Here is a 9,111-nt window from a genome sequence, read left to right as displayed (position 1 = left end):
ATTATAGAGAGAGAGAGAGAGAGAGAGAGAGAGAGAGAGAGAGAGAGAGAGAGAGAGAGAGAGGACAAAAGCATTGTCGGCACTTTTGAAACGTGTATATATATATATATTTCTTTGAGATTCACATACTTGTCCAAATACGATCGTTTTTATCTTTGTCTATAATTAGTGTTATCAAGAATAAAGAATCAAAATATCGAATTTATTTGAATTAACAGTGTGAATAGATCTTGTTGTTAAATTTTTATTCAATTATATTTTTTAAATTTATATATTTTTTCCTCTTTTGAAGAAGATATTATTTTTAGCCTAGCCACGCAAACGCTTCGTATCTATAAAAATATCATATAATGAATTTAATACGTTCTGCTGTATGCTGTTTGTTGTTTTGCTTGAATGAGCTTTCCTTTTTGGAGAGAAGTCCCATTCGAAAGGATGTGGAGAACGGCGACGGTGGAAAGGAATAAATTGCTACCGCGTCTGATCATATATAAAGCTTACCTCCTTGAATGGTTACTACTCGTGATTCGGCCCGATATCTCGTGGCATGCCATACGGGAAATGAGAAGAATGAAGAAGAGAGGGTGAACTCGTGCGTCATCGTTATTTTCTCTTTTCGTTCTCGCGTATGGCGATCAATTGCGGATGAAGTGGCAGAATTCGCGCGTGACGGCGGTACACTAGAACGATTTAGAAACATATCGATCCTTTTTCGAGATCTCTTACAATTATCAAAATAAAATTAATGTGGTATAAAAAAAAAATTCAAGAAGCAGAGGAAGAAAACCGTTAGATAATAAATTATAATAATAATTAATAAAGAAAAAAAAATGTCAATATTAATGATTCATATAAAAATTCAAGATTGCATGTGAAAATGACAATATTAATATCGAGCTTATATTTTTGTCATTTATTTTTACTTCACGTTCTTCACGTTTTTCTATCGTCATTTTTAAAACTTTGAAAAACACTGCTTGTTTTTAGTGTGTATTACTATCACCACAGAATATCTCTTGCTATGTCAGCTTTTTTTTTCTCTTTTAAGGTGAACTAAGTGATGTACACGGTATACGAAGCTTCAGGCGGAAACACAAATACAGGCGCTGTACAAAATCAATAGTTGTATTCTACGATACACATATAGTTGGGAGCGATTCAAAGGATACGCTGTCCATGTATCCAGAAACGATGAACAGTATCATTTTCTCGTTACGACGATTGAGAGCGCGAAAGTTCCTCTAAAGTGAGGTTTAAACGAGATAGAAGGCATTTGTCTTCTTTCACGATATATCGAAGTGGTTGCGATTGCGAATCGCGTTGTTATAGATGATCACGATAATAGTTTTTGCAATATGATTTAGATTTTAGCTATTTTTAACAAAAGTATATCTTTTTATTTTTTTTTATTGCTAGCGAGAAAAGTAATTAAATTATTTAATAAATAAGTTTAATAAATAAGTTTGTTTAGAATATGTATTTTTTAAATTAATTTTTTACATAATATTCATATATTTATGTTTATACATTTCTAATTATAGAAAATAATTTGTTTAAACATAATTAACAATTTGGGTAAAATAGTGTACAATGATTTTAACTATCTCTTCTCTCATAAGAAAACTAATTGTATGCACATAAATTATTAATACATTCCGTTGATAACAATTCAACGCGTCTGTTAAATTTTTGATTTTTAAATTATGGAGTTGTGTGGAACATAAGATAGTATAATTTTTATGGTTTGCATTTATAAAAATATTCTTTTGACATTTTTATTATATAATTTCTTTTTTTCTGAATTGCAAAATGTCACAGACTCCAAGAGAAGAGGAAATACGTTTGCGTTTTTAATGAATTATCTTCCGTGTGTGTGTGTGTGTGTGTGTGTGTGTGTGTGTGTGTGTGTGTGTGTGTATGTGTATTTTTGCTTTATATTCTTTATTTATCACATATACAGTATACTATGTATTGTATATTTTTAACTGTTTTACCGTTACGCAGTATTGAAGCAGTGCTTGTTCGAATGCAATTAAACGTGCAAAAGTACATCGGTCGGAACGAATGTTCCGCTTGAAGCAAATGATGTTCCAGGAAATGAATAGCAGTCACGATAACTTCTAGTTGAAAATTCATTATTATTGCGAAAAAATCGCAGTCGGGCAATAATACATGTTCGGCTTTTCGATTGCGCTAGGCACTTAATGACATTGCTCTAGATTGATATCAAGTAATTATCGTTCACGTGATAAAGCACCATTTCCCGGAGAATCCCCGTACCCTCTTCTCCCTCAGAAATAATACAGCCTGGGCGTAAAATACGGGATATCCCGCTCCCGACATTACAAATCGCTCCGCCGCCAACTTTCCGATGATTTATGCAACCGCGCGATGACTGATGAGCCTCTTTATCAGATAAATGTACTACCGTCCTGCGACGATCAAGTCTTCACATATTTGCTGCAACTTCCATATTTTACGCGCGCTCATTTATTCTTAAAGCTTAAGCTGTGACGATGGGTAAGCTTCTTCTCAAAGCTCTTCTTTGTTTCTAACAGAGCGACAATGTACAGTGTCAGTAACATTATACAGGGTGTCTCAAACTTTTTGATACATCGCTTATAGGCAGATAGAGCAGACTAAACTGATTGAAAAATCCTCTACTATTTTGCAATTTTTATAATTTTTTTTTAATTAACCCAGTAAGCAGTATGTTTAAAATCGACAGAAAACAATATTAAGTTTAAGAAATCTTTAAGAAAGAATTTGTAAAATATTTGATTAAAAGTTTTGAAAAATATTTTAAAGTTGCCTTATGTCGATTTTACTAGAAATTTATTAGAAATTCTTAGAAATTAATATCTTTTTAACTGTTGCGAAAATCGCAAAATGATAAAGAATTTTCAAAAAATTTGAAACACCCTGTATATATCCTGTATATGTATGTCAAAATATTTGGGATAGCATTATCTAAAACATACTGGTCTATTAAAAAATATTTGATGTATCATGTCTTTTCCGTGTTTATATAATATGTACATATGTAATTCACAGAATAACAATTGAGAAGAAAGAAGTGAGTTGTTGAAACTGTACAGTTACTTTATAATGGATAAGAATTAGATATAATAGGAAATTATTTACAGTTATTTTGTAGTGAAAAATTAAAATAAATTAAAACATGAATTAAATAATACTGTGCAAAAAATTATCATTTTTATTCAAACGTGTAATGCAAACAGACGTTTTAATTTCATTTTGTTTATTCATATTACGTATACGTTTTATTTAATTAATAATATTCTTCTATTGTTACTTTTTGTAACAATAGGATAAACGAAAAGATCTTGTTGAATGTTTAATTTCTCATAATGCGACATCATCTATAAAAATATTGCATTTCCTCGAATACATAATAATATTCTTCTATAGTTCAGCTAAAGAAATTGTACTGTACGCTTTTAAAGTTGATAGTCTCTGTATTGCCCATAATAAGAAGCTATCTGCAGTAATGCCAAAGTAATCCATGTAACTGCGATTGCAAAGTGTTGCGACCACCGCCTCGTTACGTGCGCAATGCGGGCGCACAACTTGCGCAACCGCGCAATATTACATAATTATCACGCGGAAGATTTTGGCTCGCGTTCCAACTGCAGATACACGGCAACGAGATTACCGCCATAACACTTTATCCATTAATGAAGTGGCCGATCGATCCGCGCTATCGCGACTCGTACATCCTGCGGTTGTAGGATATTTCTCAAATATCTCCTCTCCTCTCGTATTCGCGTTTTTTACTGTTTATCCGCAACCATAACTCAATGCCGTGACACATCAAATCCTGTTTTAATGCTCCCACATGTTTCATAGTACGCTTTCCCGATCTTTGCGTATTTACTTTTTATCGTATTCGCAGTTTATTTGCAACATATTTTTGTGTAATACATTTTTCTGCAAAATATAATAAAAATTTTAAGCGATTGAAATGTTTCGGATAAAAATAGGATATATTTGTTGTATTAAAAAATTCCTACATTCCACAAAACTAATAAGTTTAATAAACATAAAGTGCGATATAAAATGCATAAAATATGTTCGTATTGAATATCACTAATAACATAAGCCTACAACAAATTTTTTTATTAAACATATCAATTCATCGAACTACATATAAGAATATCATGGTCAAATATTAAATTTTATTTTGTGTATCTACATAATTTAATCTTAAATAACCATAAAATATACAATGTTACTGTGTGTGTGTGTGTGTGTGTGTGTGTGTGTTTGTAAATCCTTTAATAATTAATCAGAACATTATATAAAATATTATTACAATTCATTAAGTAAAACAAAAGTTATTCTGTTTCCTAAGATTCAAAAGCTTCTAAAGTTGAATTAATAAATATTGCTAAAGTGTCATTTTCCTATTTCTTCTTTTCTCGACTCTAGAGTTTTAATTTGACTTCCACAAAATTACCACGTGCTATTTTAATCTATCAATTATCGGTCAAACTTCAATTTCAATTGCGACTTTGAGCGCTCAATATAGATATATGATACTATAAATGATGTGTACCATTTTTCATTTTGTTGATATTACAGTTCGTCAAGAGAGAAAAATAGCCACCTATCACATCGCGATCGGTCTCGAGGTCGGGTTTGAAGAAGATAACTGATTGAAAATGGAAGGGTGAAAATAGTTCGCAAACGCAATTAAATCGAGCTATTTCACTTCTACAGCTCGTCCCCGTTTCCGACCACTTTTGCGGTCGAAATTTAAATCAATTTCGTCCTCGTTCTCTTCTTGTCTCTCTATTTATCTGTCTCACCCTCTCAGAGGAATCTCCGATGCGCATAGTGGGATATCCATTTGCTATCACGCGGTTAACTTTCAACAATGTTGCCATTGTACATATTGTTTCGTATCCGCGACTCGGAGTGGAGCTCGACACAAAGCGATGCGTATCCCGTGGCGGATAAAGCGAGCGTGCCTTCGGGGATGTTATTTCTGTTACGTTATTCGAATACACTTGTTTGCGTGTACTCGAGAACACCAGGGTACATTGCTTTATATAACCGTGCGCGACGCGCATGGCGACATTCGACATCCGCTTTTCGACTCGATTTGTACAACAGGATACATAATCGTTCCGGGATGTCACATCGCGCCGTCACTAATAGCGATGTTAATGGTTTTAATCTTTTCCTACGAATCAACATACATTATATATCAACCGAGACCTGCTGTATTATGATGTCATTAAAAAGAAAAACGTTTAGTTAGTTTCTAGTAAACCGTTAATTCTTCTTTAAAGAATCATTCCGCATTAATGAAGAAGTTCTCTTGCTTTTTGTTAATGTATTACAATAAAATAATACCTTTGAAGCTTTATTTATTTATTTTATTTTATTTTATGTTCTTATATATATCATCATATAAATATATGTATATAATATATTTATAAAAATAAAAAATTATATTTTATAAATGTACATAAAATATTTGCTTATAAATGTAAAAATATATTGATACGATGAATTTTTAGATATTTTTTGTCAAAGTTGCATTATATATTTGCTTCACGTATTCCTTGCAGATTTAACTGACTTCCCTCGTTATGAAAGGAATCGCCCGAGTTTGCTCGAACATTCAACGCTAGCGATTGCATCGGACCCTTTCTTCGAAACTTACTTGGCTACTTGGATCTAGAGATCAGAAGTTGAGCAGAGTGAAGGAAGAAGGTGAGGAAATTACGTGTCAGCTTGCCGTCAAAAATTTTGCTCACGCGAACGAAGCGTAAGATCCTTGGCCATATATACACGGCTTTCGGATTCATCTACGTCATTATTAGTCGCGATACTCTCGTTTTGCACCCCTACTAGTGAAAATATTATTAAAATGCCAATAAATCGTCAGCGTTAGCATTAACGTAATTAATAAAATTAGAATAAGAGACATTTATTATTCACAGAAAGAAGAGATAAGAAATTTATAGGAATTTTGAATTCTAGCCAAATCAATTTTTGTTTAAAAATCGATATCCTATTATTTTATCTAACTGAGTCATAATTGAATAAGACTAAAATTTCCGATAATAAAAATATGAATTATACAAAAAAATTTGAAATAGAAATTAGAAATAGATCTCGCTACTTTAAAATGCTATCTTCTCTAATTGTACGATATGTCACGAATGGAAATGCAGACCGTTTCGGTCGGTCAGCGCGTCGTGTCGCTTTGACCAAATTTTAACTAATTTCTCCAATATGTCGCTTTATGGGGCAGTGCGGTGTCACAGATTGTTGTCACGCATGAATTTCACACTAGGCATGAACAGTGTAATTGAACCGTGCACTTCCGGATGTACGCCTGACAGAATACAACTGGCCAATCATTCCAGTATGTATGTACATTATATACATTGCGTTAGGCTGCCCTTCGAGGTGCGCAGCTCACGTGATCGATATGCATATTTACTTGTTTGCATATCCTCTTTGTCCATTTTGCGAACGCACGTTGGTCACTTGCATAAGTGTATCTATGACAATCATTTCAATTTTCCCGTGTACAAGAATGTTTGCAGCAATTTCGTTCCGTCTTTCTTCGGGATTGTCCCTTTCTGATTGGACGACATATTATTTAGTAAACGCAAAAGTAACAGTAAGTATATAATAATAATTTCGCACCCAATAGTAACTGTTACATAAAATATGTATCATACATTTATATTGTTAAACGTGAAATTCTAACATTAATGTTATGTTACTGTTAATGTTTACTGCTTTCCAAATTTGTTAAAGTAAAATCTCATTCTTAAAAGTTACAATTAAGTCAATTAGTTTCTTAAAAAATAATGCTCAATTTAGAAGTGAGATTTTACTCTTCACAAAGAGATTCACTCTAAAGGTTTTAAAGAATGAGTATTATGAAATATGAATATTTCTGAGATGCTTTTTGATTTAACTTGTATTCCAATAAATAATCGCAAATTATATATATAAATTATCCAATTCGGAATTTGTATAATTTTTCTTTCTGAAAAGATTCAGTCTCAAATTTCCATCCTTATTATTCATGTGTTCTGTTCCTTTCTGATAAAACGAAATATTTTGGTGAGCATTGCAGTTATCCTTGCTGCTCTGAGATTTGCTTCTGTAAATAATGCAGACTTCAGCGATTGACAGATTGAAGAAACACAACCTATGAAAAATTCAAATCACGGTCACCGTTCACGTAGCGCGTTATTAATATTTCCTTCGATCATCCATTTGTAATGGGACAGAATCACGAAAATCGAAAGCGCAAAAAGCTGTTTGCAGAACCGATTCGTAGAATGCAACATTGAATTGAAACCTCTTCCCCTAAAGTCTTTAAAAAAAAAACATCCAAAAATATTACGCGAGATATTAAAAAAAAAAAATGCTCATCACTATCAGGGAATTGATGCGAGCTCTCGTCGATATTTACAGGTGCATAAAAGCCATGTGCATATTTAATTCCGCTGGTCGACGTAGGCACTTTGCGGACGCGTAACCACGTCGGCGTGCAGATGGACGAGTATTTCTGTCAATTTACGCCCGTACGTTTCGCTTTGCGTGTGTCATCACGTTGCCAGCTAGCCGGGTAGAATCAGCGGGTGTGCAGATAGATACGCGTGTAATCATTCCACTGCTCGAGTATTAACCAGCTGCGCGAGATAATTCGACTGCCCATATAATCTTCCTTCCGGATTCAAGCCGTATCGGTTTATGCTTCGGCGTGTTCTCCGATCAAAAGAAACATTTTGCTCCAATAAACCTGTTCATGTCTTGTACGATGTGTCCTTAAAGAAATTAAATTTAATATACTGATCAACTCAATACTGAAAATTATTTATTTTGTAGTATTAAAAGCATTAAACAACAATGTTTTTATTTTCAAAACAAATAATTAATCACTACTTACCAATGTTAAATTTCTGTAAGGATAGATCATAACGATAGGATTGATAGAAAAATAAATAGCAGCGTAGTCTTTTCTTAAAATGCAAATTAGTAAAATTTTTCGATAATACAAGGATAATTTTATTTGTATGTTACTACTTTTACATTACAAGTACAAATGAAAATTTTTATAGCTATATCAAATGATATGACGTAAACTCTATTAAGAGATGTCTTTTGAAAATAGACATTCTGCAATCACTCGTCTATGAAAAGATATTTTCTTTTATACGATGGTGATATTTTTCCAACGAATGTACTTCTCTTTCAACCTTTGTCTCTTTAAACTCCGGACTAGCGAGAGAGCCGTTCAAAAACTAATTGTCGCGTTTCCCCGGATGAGAGAAAAAGAAGTCAGCGAGATTAAACGGACGGGCTCGATCTGGCTAGGATTGGTCGACGGAGTCTCGTCACTGAATGAAAAAATCGACATCCGGCTGTACGCATGGCAGCTTAATTACTAGTTCCATGTTGGAGTGCGAAATTGTCAATTACTGTGAAGACACGCGGACAGGAACGGCTGGACCACAAATTAACGTGAACGTACAATACACTCGTATTCTGACATATTGATTGCGATTTTTTCCTTAAGACATATCGCTCATGTGAAAAATCAATAAGATGTGAATATGTATGCTGAGGAAATTTTTACTAAAGTAAATTTCAACGATTTAAAGATTGGTACCTTTTATCTCACTTATCTTATGATATTTTTTAATTTCATTTATTTTATAAAAAATATTTATCTTTAAATCGATGAAATATATTTTGATAATAATATTTTGTTCAGAACAGAATCATATACTAACACTGAAAAATAATGCTATGAAAAATAATCGTTAGAATTTTTTGTAAGTAATTACAAATAATTAGAGCTAATATTTAAATTTTAAATTTTAATATAAATCTTATTTGTGCGATAAACGACATTATTGCTGTGATCTCGCCGTGTATCTCTCATAAGAAAATATTTTAAATACTTGGATTTTTATATAGCAAAATATTGTTCTGTTTTTATTGATATAATTTCTAGCCACGAACCATTGAAAGAGAGTTCATTGTGATCTATTTCTCAATATTGTATACTGTTTTGGGAATATAAAATTTCAGTCTCGTAGAATATAA

Source organism: Atta colombica, unplaced genomic scaffold (genome assembly GCF_001594045.1).
Source record: "Atta colombica isolate Treedump-2 unplaced genomic scaffold, Acol1.0 scaffold121, whole genome shotgun sequence".
Classification (NCBI taxonomy): domain Eukaryota; kingdom Metazoa; phylum Arthropoda; class Insecta; order Hymenoptera; family Formicidae; genus Atta; species Atta colombica.
This window is presented reverse-complemented; position numbering follows the sequence as displayed.